Genomic DNA, 18852 nt, shown 5'->3' with positions numbered 1-18852 from the left:
ACCTTTTGGCCACCTTCACCCATTCCTCCCTCCCCGCTTCAACAATTTTCTCATTTCTACAGATCCCTCACTTCTGATATTCATCACTGTCTGAACACCGGCCCCATGGTGCTGTCTTAAAAGGTTTCATACAGAATGTTCCATTCAACCATCTCATCAACACCTCGGAAATAGGAGCTATTATTACCCCATTTTAACAGATGTGGCAACTGAGGCTTTGGGATATTCATGAGCTCACCCCAGGGGACTTGAATAAGTGCGGGGGGGTGGGGTGGGGGCGGGGAATCCTAGTTGGTGCCTTTAGTGTCCTCCACTTCCTCTCCAAGCCCCTTATAGTATTCTCAGGACTCTCAAGGTAATGTCACAGTTATGTAGCAAGACGTACAAGGCCCCAAGTCTTGGTCTCTGGCACATGTTTGTCATGATCTCTCTCCTTCGTTCTTCCTCTCACACCCTGCCTTGTCATTTCTTTTTTTTTTTTTAAGATTTTATTTATTTATTTGAGATAGAGAAGGAGAGAGAGAGAGAGAGCACAAGAGTGGGGAGGGTCAGAGGGAGAAGCAGACTCCCCACTGAGAGGAATTTGATCTCCAGTGTCCCCCCTGACCCGGGACTCAATTCTGGGACTCCAGGATCATGACCTGAGCCAAAAGCAGTCGCTCAACCAACTGAGCCACCCAGGTGCCCTGCCTTGTCATTTCTTGTCTTTCCCTTCTTCTGCAAAGATATTTTATTTTATTTTTTTAAAGATTTATTTATTTGTCCTAAAGAGAGAGTACACAAGCAGGGGGAGCCGCAGGCAGAGGGAGAAGCAGGCTCCCCGCTGAGCAAGGAGCCCGATGAGGGGCTGGATCCCAGGACCCTGGGATCATGACCTGACCTGAAAGCAGACGCTTAATTGAATGAGCCACCCAGGTGTCCCTGCAAAGATATTTTAAACCTCAGTTACCTGGCAGACTCCTATTTATCCTTTAAAATTTATGGGATTTCTCTCTTCTGTATTCTATCTTCAATGCACCATTTTCCCCCAAAGATTTATTTATTTATTTGAGAGAGAGAAAGAGAGAGAAAAAGCACATGCACAGGTGGGGGAGGGGCAGAGGGAAAGAGAGAATCTCAAGCAGACCCTCTGCTGAGCATGGAGCCCCACAAGGGGCTCAATCTCATGACCCTGAGATCACAACCTGAGCCGAAATCAAGAGTTGGACACTTAACCGAGCCTCCCAGGCACCCCAGTGCACCAACTTTTTAATCTGCCCACATTTGTTTGGCTCAGGCTTGTCTCTCCCACCAGACCATACATTCCTGGAAGGCAGAGACTGTTTGATTCATCTTTCTGGCCCCATAGTGTCACATAGGGCTTAATAAATGTTTGCTCAATTCCATGATCAATTTCAAGATCCAGTTCATTTGCTAACCCCCTCTGTCACTCCTCTCGTGTGATCATTTCCTTCTCTAAACCTGAAAGCACTTTTATTTTATACTTCTGGTTTACTGCTTAACACATCTGCTGTCTATTGCCACCTTTCTGTTTTATGTACACAGTCTACAATAAAACAGCCAGGAAATTACAAACCATGCTTTGCTTGTCCGTTCTCAGACTTAGCCCTAGGCCTTGTTCACATCAGAAATTCAAGGCATGATGATGATGAAGTCAGAAGAGAAAGTGGCATGTTTTCCAAAATATAATTATGTTACACACTTAAAAACAACTGCTCTTGGGGCACCTGGATGCCTCATTCAATTGAGTGTCTGACTCTTGATTTCTGCTCAGGTCATGATCTCGGAGTCGGGAGATCGAGCCCTGCATCGGGCTCCACACTCAGTAGGGAGTCTGCTTGAGATTCTCTCTCTCCCTCTCCCCCTCACTGCCCCCTTCCACTCCCTCTCTTTCTCTCTCTCTAAAATAAGTAATAAGTATTTTTTTAAAAATCTGCTCTTAAATCCACCTATAGTAGGCAGAAGTCTAAGATGACCCTCAAGATTCCTACCCGTTGGTGTACATGGTCTTTATAATCTACCCTCTGAGTGTGGGTAGGAATGTGGATATGATAGGATTCCACTTCCATGATTTGGTTTCATCATATGGCAAAGCTGAAGGGATTTTGCAGATGTGATTAAGGTCTATAACGTCAGTTTTAAGTTAATTAAAGAGAGATAATTAAAAGAGAGATCAGCCTGGATGGTCCTGACCTAATCAGGCGAGCCCTTTAAAAGAGGCCTTCCCAGAAATGAGAAATGTGAAGCCAGAAAAGCACTCCTTTGGGCCTTGAAAAGGCAAACCATTAGTTCAACAGGACATGAATTCTGCCAAAAACGCGTGGGCCTAGAAGAGGACTCAGATGAGCTTCCAGCCCTGGCTGATACCATCATTGCAGCCTTGTGAGACCCTGATCAAGGTCCCAGTGCTGACTTCCTGAATCATGGAAACAGTGTAGTAGGGTTCTCCAGAGAAATAGAACCAACAGGAGATATATTTGTATCTATTTACATTTATATTATTTATATCCCATATATATGTCTGCAATAGGATATCAATATCTATCTATCCATCTATCTATGTATCTATCTGAGGAGATTTATTATAGGACTTTGCTCATGTGGTTATGGAGACTAAGAAGTCCCCCACACTGCTGTCTGTAAGCTACAGAACCAGGAAAGCTGATGGTATAATTTGGTCTAAGCTGAAGGCCTGAGAACCAAGGGGCTGCTGATGTAAGTCCAGAGTGTGAAGGTCCAACAACCAGGCCAATGTCCAAGGGCAGGAAAAAACAGCCCAGCCCAAGAAGAGAGAATGAATTCACTCTTCTTTTGCCTTTTGTTCCATTTGGGCCCTCAATGGATTGGGTGGTATTTGACCATATTTGTGAGGGTGGATCTCTACTGAATCAAATGGTAATCTCTTCCAGAAACACTCTTATAGACACAATCAGGAATAATGTTTACCAACTTTGGGGGCATTCTTTAGCCCAGTCAAGTTGACACATAAATTAACCATAACAAGTCTACCCCTTGTCAACTATATACATCTCCTTAAGTCATAATCTCCAAAGAAACATAGTAACAAGATCATAATTTCTCTTAACATGATACTACTATCCTGCCTACAGCCCAAAACCCACTAACCCCTTTCCCAGAAGAGAAGGTAAAGTCCTTGAATGATGTGTGCTCTTTACTTTGATATTCCATAGCTCAAATACCATGATGTAAAATTAACAGTACCTAACACCATGATATAAAGACAGCATGTCTATGTTACATGATAAGAGGATAAGAGAGGAGAGGAAACAAAGATATTTTCTTAATATATATATTATATATTTTTATATGTGTTTATATATATAAACACAAGTGTATTCAATACAAAATAAGGAGGAAATACTCATAGCAATTACAGTCCTCATTTCTGTAACTGGCCATGTGGTCGCAGCTGGTATTTATAACCACCTTCTTCTACTAACCACTTTTGTATTCACTTTGCCTTCAGTTGGTACCTCAGCTGGTCGTGGTTCTTTACGTGGTGGGGTGACTCAAACCTTCATTTCTGAAGGGTCTGGGTCATTACTAGTCTTGCCTGGATTACATTAGACTGCTTCTGTCATGGAAGGGACAGTGTTTTGTTTTACTGGAATAGACACTCTGGATATGGATTTACCTTCCATGCATGCAATGCTTTTGCCAAAACTACCATCTGTAGAATTACAGAATGCCTGTTCCACCATCATGGTATCAACCTTAATAACAGGACATGGAAATACTAAGAGACAGCCTGAGGGTGTCCTGAATTCCAGATATGCTCTTCTTTTCCTCTGTCATGGAGTACTTCAATTTCCCCTTGGTAGTCAGGACCAATCACCCCAGTAACCCCCTTCCTCGCCTGTTGATATTGAGGCCTGAGCAGCCCAAAGTAGCTGGGTGGCAGTCTTCACTTCCAGTTCAATGGAATCTTTGTTGTGTCTCCTGGTAGAAGCATCCCTTCCTTTGGAACTAAGATTTCTAGGCCAGGAGAGTATAAAGTCACAAGAATAGGAAGCAAACATTTTGCTTGTGGATAACAGTGAGTGGTGTCACTCCCATTTCTACCCCTTGATTCCTAGACCCCTGAATCCTGGCTCTGGGAGGAACAGCTCCATATGTTAGTTGCTGTTTTACAGCATATACAGCCTTTTGGAGAACCTTGCCCCAGTCCTGCAAGGTACTGCCACCAAGCTGGGGCTGTAACTGAGTTTCCAAAGCCAGCTACTTCAGGATGGTGGGGACATGGTAAGAGTGAATTCCACGAGCATGAGCCCATTGCTTCACTTCTTTTGCTGTGAAGTGAATTTCTTAAACTGTGGCAATGCTGTGCTGAATACCGTGATGGAGGATAAGGCATTCTGTCGTTCTACGGATGGTATTTTTGGCAAAAACATTGCATGCATGGAAGACAAATCCATATCCAGAGTGTTTATTCCAGTAGGAACAAAACACTGTGCCTTCCATGATGGAAGCTGTCTAATGTAATCAACTTGCCACCAGGTAGCTGACTGATCACGCTGGGGAATGGTGCCATAATGGGGGCTCAGTGTTGGTCCCTGCTGCTGGCAGTTTGGGCACTCAGCAGTGGTCACAGCCAGGTCAGCCTTGATGAGTGGAAGGCCACATTGCTGAGCCCAAGCATAACCTCCATTTCTGCCATCATGGCCTCTTTGTTTATGAGCCAGTTAGGCGATAGCAGGGGTGCCTGGGGAAAGGCTGACTGATACCCATAGAATGGGTCATCCTATCCACTTGATTATTAACATCCTCCTCTGCTAAGGTCATCCTTTGGTGAGCATTCACATAGGACACAAATATATTCACATTTTTTATTTTTACCCAGAGATGTTCTTTTCATATACCTGTTCCCCAAATTTCTTTGTCACCAATTTTCCAATCATATTCCAAGTCTTTGATCATCGAACCAAATCATTGGCTCAGACATGGATCAGTGTATAATTGCACATCTTGCCACTTCTTCCAAGAAAAGTAAACAAGCTGGTGTACTATCTGAAGTTCTTCCCACTAGGAGGATTTCCCTTCACCACTGTTTTTGAGGGATGTCTCAGAAAGGGGCTGCAGAGCTATAACTGCCCACTTCCAGGTGGTGCTTGTATATCATGCAGAACCATGTGTAAACCCAGGCCTGAGTCTTTTCTTCCTCTGTTAGTCCATCATAGATAACTCCCCATGAGGCAACGGGTGCAGGATGGAGGCAAGAAGGCCATGTAGTAGGAGTGAGGAGCATGGGCATTGGGCCACTTCCTCATGTAATTTACTTGCATCTCAGGGCCTGCCTGGGTTTGATCACATATATACCACTTTCATTTGATGCTGGAGTGTTGCTGTGCATGCCCAACTTTATGACTTGGTGGGTCAAGTAACACTCAGTTCGTGACGGGCAGCTGAGGTCACACATAATTTGGTGGCCCATAGTCAAGCCTTCAGTCTCTTCTAGGGCCCAGAAGCAGGCCAAGAGCTATTTCTTGAAAGGACAGTAGCTATCTGTAGAGGATGGCAGGGCCTTATTCCAAAATCCTAAAGACGTGCAATGCAATAAACCTATAGGGGCCTGGGGCGCCTGGATGGCTCGGTTGTTAAGCGTCTGCCTTCGGCTTGGGTCATGATCCCAGGGTCCTGGGATCGAGCCCCACGTCGGGCTCCCTGCTCAGCGGGAATCCTGCTTCTCCCCCTCGCACTCCCCCTGCTTGTGTTCCCTCTCTCGCTGTGTCTCTCTCTCTGTCAAATAAATAAAATCTTAAAACAAAAACCAAAACCTCTAGGGGCCTGTGAAAGGCTCCAGGCAGCATTCCTATCTGCTACTGCCACTTCAAGCACCACTGGACCTGGGGGTCATACAGCCTAAGTGTCAGAGCAGCTTGCACAGCAACCTGGACTGTTGCAGAACCTTCTCTTGTTCTGGGCCCCAGGAAAAACTAGCAGCACTTTGGGTCACTTGGTAAATGGGCCAGAGTAACACACCCAAATGAGGGGTATGTTGCCTCTAAAATCCAAAGAGGTTGGAGACTTGATATCCTCCTAAGATAGGACAGTGCAGGTGTATTGCTGGTCTTGCTAGCTGAAGCCTGGCTCTGGTGGGCTTTATGGACAGGTATGGAGAAAAAGTCATTTGCCTGATCAATAACTGCATGCCAGGCACTAGGGGATGTTAATTTGCACAATGATGAAGCCACAGCTGGTACAGGAGCTTCACTTGGAGTTACCACCTGGTTTAGCTTGTGATAATCTGATGTTATTTCCTAAGACCCACCCATCTTCTGCATAGGAGGGCACAATGGGTCCCTCCAGGAATGCCAAATGCTTTTGATATGCTATTTTCCTAGGTTTGTACAGTTATAATGGTTTCCACTTGGCCTTTCCCATCGTAATAGACCTCACTGCACAGGTTGGAGAACAAACATGGGGATTCTGTTGGCTGCAAGTTGTGTCTACTCCAATTATGCATTCTGGAACTGGGGAAATAACCACAAGATGGGCTTGGGGGACCGACTGGGCCCACAAATGAGATGGACTGGAGTTAAAACTCCATTGATCACCTGGCTCCCTTGAGCCCCTACTCTGACCAGAGGGCCACCATGACATTTTGGATCTCCTGGAGTCAATGCCTATTCACAGCCAGTGTCCGGTAGTCCCTGATAAGTCTGACCATTTCCTTCTCCCCACTGCAGTTATCCTGGTAAATGGCAGTAGGTCCTTTTGGGGAAGGCCGGGAGAAAGATTAAGAGTATAAATTTTGGTAGAATACTGGGGTCCTTCCTCAAAGGGACCCATTTCTCCTGTTCATTCCTGGGGTTTCTGATCTGTGAACTGGCTCAAGTCTGGGAATTGATTGAGGGGCTGTGACTCTCTATTTTATGATTTCAATTAGACTTCTGTTCCTTTGACCTAGAACTTTTCTGCTTATATAGATCAAGTAAGAATTTGGTAGGCTTCTTATTGATTTCATTTCTAGGAGCACCATCATTAACCAGCTAGTGCCATAGGTCTGTGCCAGTCAGACTATATTCTGCTTGCTTTGATCTGCTGTCCTTTGTGGTAACTACACCCACCTTCCCTTTGATGTTGTAAAGCCAGAAAAAGCACTCCTTGGGCCTTGAAAAGGCAAGTAACCTTGAGTTCAATAGGAAATCAATCCTGCCAAAAACCTGTGAGGCTGGAGGAGGACTCAGATGAGCTCCCAGCCCTAGCTGATACCATGACTGCCACTTTGTGAGACCCTGATTAAGGCTGTGGCTATGTTATACTGGACTCCCGAAGCATGGAAACTGAAATGATAAATGTTGTTTTAACCTAAGTTTTTTTTTTAAGATTTATTTTTAAAAATTTATTGTTATGTTAATCACCATACATTACATCATTAGTTTTTGATGTAGTGTTCCATGACTCATTGTTTGTGCATAACACCCAGTGCTCCACGCAGAATGTGCCCTCTTTAATACCCATCACCAGGCTAACCCATCCCCCACCCTCCTCCCCTCTAGAACCCTCAGTTTGTTTTTCAGAGTCCATCATCTCTCATGGTTCGTCTCCCCCTCTGACTTACTCCCCTTCATTCTTCCCCTCCTGCTATCTTCTTCTTTTTCTTTTTACTTAACATATATTGCATTATTTGTTTCAGAAGTACAGATCTGTGATTCAACAGTCTTGCACAATTCACAGCGCTCACCATAGCACATACCCTCCCCAATGTCTATCACCCAGCCACCCCATCTCTCCCACCCCCCACCACTCCAGCAACACTCAGTTTGTTTCCTGAGATTAAGAATTCCTCATATCAGTGAGGTCATATGATACATGTCTTTCTCTGATTGACTTATTTCACTCAGCATAACACCCTCCAGTTCCATCCACGTCGTTGCAAGATTTATTTATTTATTTTAGAGAGGAGAGAGAGAGAGACAGCGTATGTGAGTGGGGGGAGGGGCAAAGGGAGAGGAGGAAAATCTCAAGCAGATTCCCTGCTGAGCGTGGGTTCGATCCCATGACCCTGAGATCATGACTTGAGCAGAAATCAAGAGTCAGATGCTTAACCGAATGAGGCACTCAGGCAGCCCTTAACTTGCTAAGTTTCTGGTAATTTGTTACACAGCTTGGAAAATGAACTATGAAAATATGGATAGATGTAATGAGAAGAAAAAGCAGGAATGATTCATTCACATCCCAAATGCAATAATTGCAGCAACCTGCTACCCAGAAATCCATGAGTGCTTTAAAAATACCAATCCCGTGCTACTGAAATGACAAAAGTTAATATATGTGAGACTTTTAAAACACTTGTGTGCCAGTTTGAATGAAAAACATATATATACAATTTTTGGGTAAAGTATCTATTTTGTTTCTTGTAAGATAAAAATGTAAACTATATGTGAATCAAGAATTTTACTAAAGTCAGTCAGGCTGAGAGTCAACTATAAAGGTGTGGGCAGACCATTAGTGATACACTAGAACTGAAATAATATTGTATCACTGAGGCCTTCTTGAGGAATCTACTAGAGAGCAAGTTCTAGACAACAAAATGACTAAGGCACTGACATAAGGACTGGTGGTGAGCATTAAATACATAGTTTTTTTCTAGAAATTAATACTAATTGAAGGTTAACAGGGAGAGTATGCTACCTACTGTCAATATGCTCTGGTATTGTAGGTATAGCACAACTATTTAAAAAATTGGGGGGAGCCCCTGAAGGAGGTGGAGCTTAATTCCCTACCTGCTGAATGTGAGCCATATTTCGTGATTATAGAAAGGAGGGAGGGAGGGGTAACTTTACAGTGGACAGCAGGACAAACCTGCTATGTCTGTGTATCTATCTACTAAAGAGTCCTAGCAACAATTACAAACCCAAAAAACAATGACCATGCCCCACTGACTAGATTGTGCTATTAAAATACTACTTCCCAGTAAATAAAACCAGGGATTCTTGGAGAAATGACCAAAGAGCAGGAAACATATAAGATGTGTCTAGAATATTCTTGCCATACCGGATAGCAAAATCATATCAAAAAGAATCAAGAGCCACAGGACGCCTGGGTGGCTCAGTCATTAAGCGTTTGCCTTTGGCTCAGGTCATGATCCCAGGGTCCTGGGATTGAGTCCCACATCGGGCTCCTTGCTCAGTGAGGAGCCTGCTTCTCCCTCTCCCTCTGCTGCTCCCCCTGCTTGTGCTCTCTCTCTCTGACCAATAAATTAAAAAAAAAAAAATCTTTAAAAAAAAAAATCAAGAGCCAGCCTAAGGATGCTCCTACAAAAAGATACGATCAACCAATAAGTAACTCCTAATGAAAGAACACAATACCATAAGTAGTCTTCCAAAATAAAAAAAAGTCAAATATGAGCTGACCAAGACTCTGAATCCAGAGGACAGAGAATCATGCTTGAACTATAATATTAAGTACAATCAGCAAAAAATCAGACTGTAGGAAACTTCAAGTTAAAGGATTGGGTGTCTTTACAAATAAGTTGTAAGAAAAAAACAAGGGCCACCTACAGACTAAAGATTTTTTTAAAAGATTATTTATTTATTTATTTATTTGAGAGAGAGCATGAGAGGGGGGAGGGTCAGAGGGAGAAGCCGACTCCATGCTGAGCAGGGAGCCCAATGCAGGACTCCATCCCGGGACTCGAGGATCATGACCTGAGCTGAAGGCAGTCACTTAACCAACTGAGCCACCCAGGTGCCCTAGACTAAAGATTTAAAAGGTGTATCAAAGACAATAAGAAAACAGGCAAGATAAACTGTAATGTTAAGAGAAATACACTTGGTTCCTAAAACTATAGAGAAATTTTTATAAAATGTGATTACTATAAATGTCAGGATAGAGACTTCCATTAATGGCAGAGTAGATTTACTAAGATAAATCACATTCTGGGCCATAAAATACATCTTAACAAATTTAATACTAAAGAAATTAGTAACAGAAAGATAGCTGGAAAATCCCCAAATACTTGGAGATTAAACCACACACTTTTAAATAGCATATGGGTAAGAGAAGAAGTCTTAAGAGAAGGTAAACATTTTGAACTAAGTGAAAATGAAATACAAAGTTCCAAATTTGTGGAATTCAGTGAAAGCAGTGTTTAGAAGGGAATTCATGGCCCTAAACACATATAGTAGAAAAGAAAAGATCTAAGAATAAAATAAAGTAAGCTTCCACTTTAGGAAACCAGAGAAAGAATAGCAATTTCATCCTAGAGCAAGGAGTAGAAATAATTAAAATCACAGCGGAAATAAATGAAATTGACAACAGGAAATGAATGGAGAAAACCAATAAAACCAAAAGTTGATTCTTTTTTTTTTAACAGTGCAGGTTTTTTTTTTTAAGATTTTATTTATTTATTTGAGAGAGAGAGAGAGAGAGAGAGAGACAGCACAGCCTGGGGGAAGGGCAGAGGGAAAGGGAGAAGCGGACTCCCCACTGAGCAGGGAGCCTGATGCAAAGTTAGATCCCAGAACCCCAAGATCATGACCTGAGCTGAACGCAAATGCTTAACCAACTGAGCCGCGAAGGTGCTCCCAAAAGTTGGTTAGTTTTTAAAGATTTATTTATTTATTTCAGAGAGAGAGAGAGAGAGGGAGAGAAAACATGGGGGAAGGAAGGGGTAGAGGGAAAGGGAGAGAGAATTTCAAGCAGACTCCCTGCTGAGTGCAGAGCCTGACAATGCGCAGCTCAATCTCACAACCCTAAGATCATGACCTGATCAAACCAAGAGTCAGATGCTTAACCAACTGAGCCACCCAGGCACCCCAAAAGTTAGTTCTTTAAAAATATCAATCAAGGGGCACCTGGGTGGCTGTCATTAAGCATCTGCCTTCAGCTCAGGTCATGATCCCAGGGTCCTGGGATTGAGCCCCGCATCGGGCTCCCTGCTCCTCAGGAAGCCTGCTTCTCCCTCTCCTACTCCCCCTGCTTGTGTTCCCTCTCTCGCTGTGTCTCTCTCTGTCAAATAAATAAATAAAATCTTAAAAAGAAAAAAATCAGTCAGGGGCACCTGGGTGGCTCAGTTGGTTAAGCGACTGCCTTCAGCTCAGGTCATGATCCTGGGATGGAGTCCCCCATCGGGTTCCCGGCTCAGTGGGGAGCCTGCTTCTCCCTCTGACCCTCTCCCCTCTCATTCTGTTTCTCACTCTCTCTCTCAAATAAATAAATAAATAAATGATATCTTTAAAAAATAAAAATATCAGCCAGATTGGTAAAACTATAGGCCAACAAAGGAAAAAATAGAAGTCACAAATTAACTATTATCAGAAATTAAAGAGGGGACATTAAATTATCAACACTACAGAACTAAAAAAGAATCCTAAGGGAATACTAGAAACAACTTTAAGCCAAAAAATTAGATAACTTAGATGAAATGGATGAATTCTTAGAAAGACACAAACCATCAACAGTGACTCAAGAAGAAACAGATCTGAATAGATCTATAGTAATTAAACAGATTGAGATAGCAATAAAAAAAAGTTCCCACAAAGAAAATCCCAGGATCAGATGACTTCACTGATGAATTCTGAGGCATTACCCTGATACCAAAATGGAGAAAAATACCACACACACACACATACACACACACACACACACACAGAGCAGTATCTTTCATGGTTATATACAAAAACAAACAAATAAGCAAAAAAACCTAAAAACAAAAATTAGCAAATGAAATCCATTTATAAATAAAAAGGAGTATACATGATCATCAATGGGATATATCCAAAGGAATGCAAGGCTGATTTAACATCTGAAAATCAATTAACATAATATATCCCATTAATAGGATAAAGAACAAAATCCACATGGTCATCTCAATAGATGAAGAAAAAGCATTTGACAAAATGCAATATCCTTACATGATAAAAACACTCAACAAAAGAGAAGGGAACTTACTGGATTCATAAAGGATATCTATGAAAAACCCACATCTAACACCACACTTAATGGTGAAATACTAAAGGTCTTTCCCCTAAGTTCAGGAAAAAGACAAGGATGTCCTCAATACTTTTATTCAATATTTATTAAAAGTTATAGCTAGGATAATTAGACAAGAAAATGAAATAAAATATATCCAGACTGGAAAAGAAAAAGCAAAACTCTCTCTTTGTAGATGACATGGTCTTATATATAGAAAATCCTAAGGAATCCAATAAAAAACCATTAGAATTCATAAACAAGTTTTGCAAGTTTACAGGACACAAGATGAATATACAAAAATCCACTGTAGTGACATCAGGGAAGATGGCTAAGTAGGAAGATTGGCAGAAATTGCCTGAAAAATTAGACACTGGTAACTCTGGAGTATGTGAAACATTTGCAGCATCCAGCAGAGAGTTTGATGAGAAGGCTGGTAAATTTTCTCAATTGTAACTTTGGTGAGAAAGGGGATACCATTTCCCATCCTCCAGCCCTGGAGAAGGCAGCTATAGGGTCAGCAGCCCATGATCCTGGTGTGGCTTGTTGGATCCAGAGTGGGCAAGAACAAGTTTGTTCTCCAAAAGTCAGGGTTGTGCATTCTGATTCTGTTTTTGGTCAGTGTGTGGCAGGCATGGAAGTTGGTGGTTGTTTCAACTCCCATGAGCTGAAGTGCCTCCCAGCCATGAAAGAATTTAAAGACAGGATGTATTTTTCTCTCTCTCTCAGGAGCCACATTTAAGGAAATCTTTGTCAGGTCACTGGATGACTATAGAGACAACAGAAGGGAAACATCAATGAACACATACAACAAAAAATACACACTTTGCAATACCATATGGAAAAGCCACAAAGGATCGTTTCAGTCATCAACAAGAAAACCCAGCAATCCCTGATAAATGGGAGAATTAGATTTCCAGAATTACCACAACAATGCTCAGAATGTCCACTTCTCAACAGAAAATTACAACACATACAAAGAAATAGAAAAGTATGTTCCATCCACAGAAAATAGAGTTTGACAGAAATGATCCCTGGAGAAGCCCAGAAATTAGAACTATTAGTCAAAGATGTTACATCAACAGTCTTAAATGTGTTTGATGAGCTCAAGGAAACCATGGACAAAGAACTAAAGGAAATCAGTAAGATGATGTCTGAACAAAATGAGAGTATCAGTGAAGAAAGAAATTATAATGAGCAACCAAAAACAAAAATTCTGGAGCTGAACATTACGATAACTGAAACGAAAAACTCACTAGTGGGATTCAACAGTAGATTTGAGCAAGTAGAATAAAGGATCACTGAACTTGAAGATTAGACATTAATTATTCAGAAGAGCAGAAAGAAAAACAAAATGAAGAAAGTGAATAGTCTAAGGAGCTGAGGGACACCACCAAACATATCAACATATCCATTATAGGAATCCCAAGAGAAGAGAAAGAGAAAGGGGCAGAAAAAATATTTGAAAATATAATGCTTCCAAACTTCCCATGTCTGATGAAAGACACAGCCTAGAAACTCAACAAACTCCAAATAAGATAAACTTACAGGGATCCACACTGAGATACATGACAGTCAAGTTGCTAAAACTCAAAGACAAAAGGAGACTCTTGAAAGCAGCTAGAGAAGTAACTCCTCATGTACAGGGGATCCTCAACAATGTTAACAGCAGATTTCACATTAGAAGCCACGAAGGCCAGAAGGCAGTGGGATGACATTCTTAAAGTGCTAACATAAAACATGTCACCCAAAAATTCTATATCTAGCAAAACTTCAAGAATGATGGAGAAATTAAGACACTTCCAGACAAACAAATGCTGAGGGAGTTCATTACTAGTGTAGCAGCCCTATAAGAAATGCTAAAATGAATTCTTCAGGCTGAGATTATAGGACACTAGAAAGCAACTGAAAAACATCAGAACATATTGAAGAACACTAGTAAAGGTAATTTCATAGGTAAATATAAAAGCCATTTATTATTGTACTTTTGGTTTGGTTTATGTCTCCCTTTTTCCTGTATGATTTAAAAGGAAAATGCATGAAACAGATTTCTAACTGTTTGATAATGGTATACAATGTATAAAGATGTAATCTGTGACAGTAATAGCATAAAGAGGGAGGGATGGAGATGTACAGGAGCAGAATGTTTATATACTAATGGAACTACATTGATATTACCCAAAGCATATTTTCACAAATTTAGGCTGTTAATTTACTCCTAAGAAAATAACCTAATATATACAGAAACTGAAAGAAGGTGGGAATCAAATGGTACACTACAAAAAATCAACTACGTACACAAAAGGGCAGTAACCAAGGAACTAAAGGAACACAAACCATAGAACACACACAAATAAAATAGCTAACTAATAGAAGTAAATCCTTCCTTAACAGTAATCACATTAAATATAAGTGGATTAAGCTCTCCTATTAAAAGATAGTGCTTGGCAGATTGGATTAAAAGACAGAATCCATCTGTATGCTATCTATAAGACACTTTAGATATAAAGAAACACAGGTTGAAAGTAAAAGGATAGACAAAGATATTCCATAAAAATAGCCAGCAAGAAAGCTGGGGGCGGGGGTTGCTATATTATAGTCAGACAAAAATAGACTGTAAATGAAAAAGGATGAGAAGAGACAAAGGAGGAACATTTCATATTGATAAAGCTTTCAATACAGCAATAAGACATAACAATTATAAATATATCCATACCTAAGGAGCTCCAAAATATATGAAGCAAAAATAGACAGAATTGAAGGGGAAAATAGTTCAACAATAACAGTTGGAGACTTCAATACCCACTCTCAACAATGGATAGAAACAACCAGACAGATGAATAAGAAAATAGAGAATGTGAACATCATAAACTGATTAGATCTAACAGACAGAGAACATTTAGCAACAGAATACACATTCTTCTCCAGTACATATGGAACATTCTCCAGAATAGTCCATATGTTAGATCACAAAACAAGTCTCAATAAATTTAAGTAGATTCAAACCACAAACAGTATCTTTTTCTTTTCTTTTCTTTTTAAAAAGATTTATTCATTTTAGAGAGAGAGCACACAAGAGAGTGAGCACGAGTGGGAGGGGGATAGAGGCAGAGGGAGAGGGAGAATCTCAAGCAGACTCCCTGCTGAGTACAGACCTGAGATTATGACCTGAGCCGAAATCAAGAGTTGGATACTTAACTGATTGAGCCACCCAGGTACCTCCACGGTATCTTTTTCAATCACAATAGAATGAAACCAGAAATGAAAACAGAAAGAAAACCAGACATTTTACAAATAGGTGGGAATTAAAGAAACACTCTTAACCAACCAAAAGAAGAAATAACACGGGAAATTCAAAAGTACTTTGAGACAAATGAAAACATAACATAGCAGAACTTAAGGAATGCAGCAAAAGCAGTGCTCAGTGGGAAATTTATAGCTGTAAATGTATATGTGGAAAAAAGGAATATCTCAAATGAGTAACTTTCATTGTACATCTTAAGGAGCTAGAAAAAGAAAAGCAAACGAAACCCAAAGCTAGCAGAAAGAAGTAACAGAACAGAGATAAATAAAATAGAAAATAGCAACTCAATGAAATTAAAAGCTGGTTCTTTGAGAAGATCAACAAAATTGACAAACCTTTATCTAGATTGACTCAGAATAGATTCAAATTACTAAAATCAGAAATGAATGCAGGGACATTACTATCAATTTTACAGAAATAAAAAGATATTCTACCAAAAGTAATGCAAGAAGAAATGGAGATATGCAAGGGTTGCCATGAGTGAGAGGGTAGTATTGAGGCTTGCTGGGGGAGAAGGCACCTTACACAATTCTATGGCTAGGTATAGACACTCCTATCCTTTTAAGGTAAAAACTTCAGTGGGAACCTTTGTCTGTAAAGATGGAAACAGTGTGGCCTTCTGAACAGACACTAAAAATAGCTCTCATCTCAAAGAACTCAGCACCTGTGTAACAGTATGAGAACTTAGATGCTGGGGAACAGCATTTGGTGAATGAATCCTTCCAGCCAGAGAGAGTTCTCTCTTTGGACTCATCACCTTGCATTTGTAATCAGATTGGATCACCTCCCATCATGACCCCCCTGACAACAGTTTTTCAATGAATCTTATGGTAAGACACCTTCCCCAAAGAAATGCAGTATCTATATACAGTCCATTGGTATATACTGGATCTTCAGGGAACACTACCATTACTAGTGAAGAATATATTAAATGGCTCAAGGGTTACTATGGAGCATTTTTCTATGGCTTCACAGTAAAACTCCTAGAACCACCTCCCATTTCTGCAACTAGGTGTTCCTTTAGAGTCAATGATAATGCACAAAATCCACAAATGTATGCAAGGCACATCCTGAAGGTTTAAACAAAAAGAAACCTGAAGATGTGTTCTGTTGCGGGGATAATGACAATTGATCTTTTTCTTTGGACAGACCTCTTTGATAGATGGTGTGGAAATATTCAGCTTTGCCAGGTTTGACAGTGATTTTTTTTATAGCTCATGATATGAAGAACAAATAGGCTCCAGAAAACATCTTCCAGTGACCATCCAATTTCTCATAACTATTCTATCCCTAAAATGACTAGTATTTTGCTGCTTCAATCTTGTAAGAATTTAGCCAATGAGAATGAACACATATTAAGACTGAAACACTGCCAGGAGCTTATAAGGCTAATGTGAGGCTCCAACTACTTAGAAAAAGCAAATACTGCCTTCTAAATCTTTGCCCCATAAATTTACCCAAGTTGCAGTGTGCTGGTTTCAACATATTGTAGAAAGATGCAAAGTGCTGGTGAGGTGGATTGATGGTGAATCTACTCACATACCTGGATTCACTCCAAAACATAGTCATGGGGATAAATGTGAATTTGCCAAAACTTGTGGAAACCTTTAAGGGATGGAAAGAGTAGGTAATAAAATGCCTTGCAGTCCTCCAGAACTAAGGACCTTCAAGTAGGAGTAATTAACCAAATATTTGCACATAAATAGAAACTCCTAATAGACTTACGCTATAGACTTGATGTTTCTGTCCCCTCAAAATTCATATGTTAAAATCCTAGCCCTTAATGTGATTATAATAGGAGGTGGGACCTTTGGGAGGTGATTAGGTCATTAAGGTGAACCTCCTGAACAAGATTAGTGTCCTTACAAGATGAGACACCAGAGAGCTTGTGTCCTCTCTCTCTCTCTGTTCTCCCCCATGTGAGGATACAACAAGAAGACTGTCATCTGCAAACAAGAAAGAGTGGTCTCACCAGACATCAGATATGCTAGCCCCTTGATTGTACTCCTCAGCCTCCAGAACTGTGAGAAATAAATGTTTATTCCGTAGTATTCTGGTACAGCAGGGTGAACTAAGATACCTGTAAGTGGTGAGATTGAATTAGTGATGAAAAATCTCACAACAAAGAAAATCCTAGAACCAGGTGGCTTCAGTGGTGAATTCTGCTGAATGTTGACATAAGAATCATTACCACTTATTTGCAAACTAAACAAACTAAAGAGGAGGGAATACTTCCAAACTTACTCTATGAGGCCAGCATTACCCTGATACCAAAACTCTACAAAGGCACTACAAGAAACTACAGACAAAAATTCTCTATGAATATAGATGCAAATACTCAAGAAAATACTAGCAAATCAAATTCAGCAGCACACAAAAAGGCCATCCCATGATCAAGTGGAATTTGTTCCTAAAATGCAAGGATGGTGTGACATATTAAAAAATAATCAATGCAGTAAATTACATTAATGAATGGAATAAAAGCAACAATCTTCTTGATGCAGAAAAAGCATTTGATAAAATATAGAAAAACACTCAATAATCCTGGAATAGTAGGGAAATTCTTCAACATGACAAAAACCCTGTATGAAAATCCAGCAGTTAACATCATACTCACTGATGAAAGACTGAAAGCTTTCCCTCAAAGGTCAGGAATAAAGCAAGTGCCAGGTTTCACCACTTTTATTCAACATAGTTCTGGAGGTTCAAAACCAAAGCAATAAAGTAAGAGAAATAGAAGGCATCCAAATTGGAAAGGAAGAAGTAAAGTTATCTCTGTACATAGATGACATGGCTTTACATGTAGAAAAACTTCATGATTCCACAAAAAACTGTTGGAGCTAATAAATGAATTCAGCAAACCTGCAGCATACAAAATCAACACACAGAAATCACTTGTATTTCTGTGCCCTGGCAATGAACAAGTCAAATGCAAATTTAGAAAACAACTCCAGGGTGCTTGGGTGACTCAGTCAGTTGAGTGTCTGACTCTTGATTTGGGCGCAGGTTATGATCTCAGGGTCATAGGCTCTGTGCTCAGCAGGGAGTTTCTTTGAGAGTCTCTCCTCCAGACGCTGCCCCTTCCTCCACTCGCATGAGCATGCACTCTCTCTCTCTAAAATAAATTAATAAATCTTAAAAAAAAGCAAAATTCCATTTACAATAGCATCAAAAGAATAAAATACCTAGCAATGTAAAATGGTATAGTTGCTATGGAAAATAGTTTGGTGGTTCTCAGAAAGCTAAACACAGAATTATCATATGATTCAGAAAGCCCACTCCTACTATATATCCAAAATGAAGTAAGGTACTTGAACAGATACTGGTATGCCAATGTTCATTAAAACATTATTTGCAATCCAAAAGGTGGAAAAAATCCAAGTATCCATCAGCAGGTAAATGGATAAAATGTGATAGATACATATAACAGAATATTACTCAGACATAAAAAGAAATGAAATTTTGATGCATGCTACCACCTCACTGAACCCTGAAAAGCTTATGCTAAGTGAAATAATCCACACACAAAGGACAAATATTGTATGAATCCATTTACATGAGGTACCTAAAATAGGCAAATCCTTAGAGAGAAACAGTTTAGAGACCACCAG

At 40.4% G+C, this 18852-nt stretch overlaps 1 pseudogene; it reads left to right on the top strand.

The window, feature by feature from the left end:
- Positions 1–16901, top strand: part of LOC113920407 — a 28971-nt pseudogene extending 12070 nt beyond the window's left edge.
- Positions 16902–18852: the final 1951 nt, after the last annotated feature.

Source organism: Zalophus californianus, chromosome 3, assembly GCF_009762305.2.
Source record: "Zalophus californianus isolate mZalCal1 chromosome 3, mZalCal1.pri.v2, whole genome shotgun sequence".
In the NCBI taxonomy this organism is placed as follows: domain Eukaryota; kingdom Metazoa; phylum Chordata; class Mammalia; order Carnivora; family Otariidae; genus Zalophus; species Zalophus californianus.
This window is presented reverse-complemented; position numbering and strand designations above follow the sequence as displayed.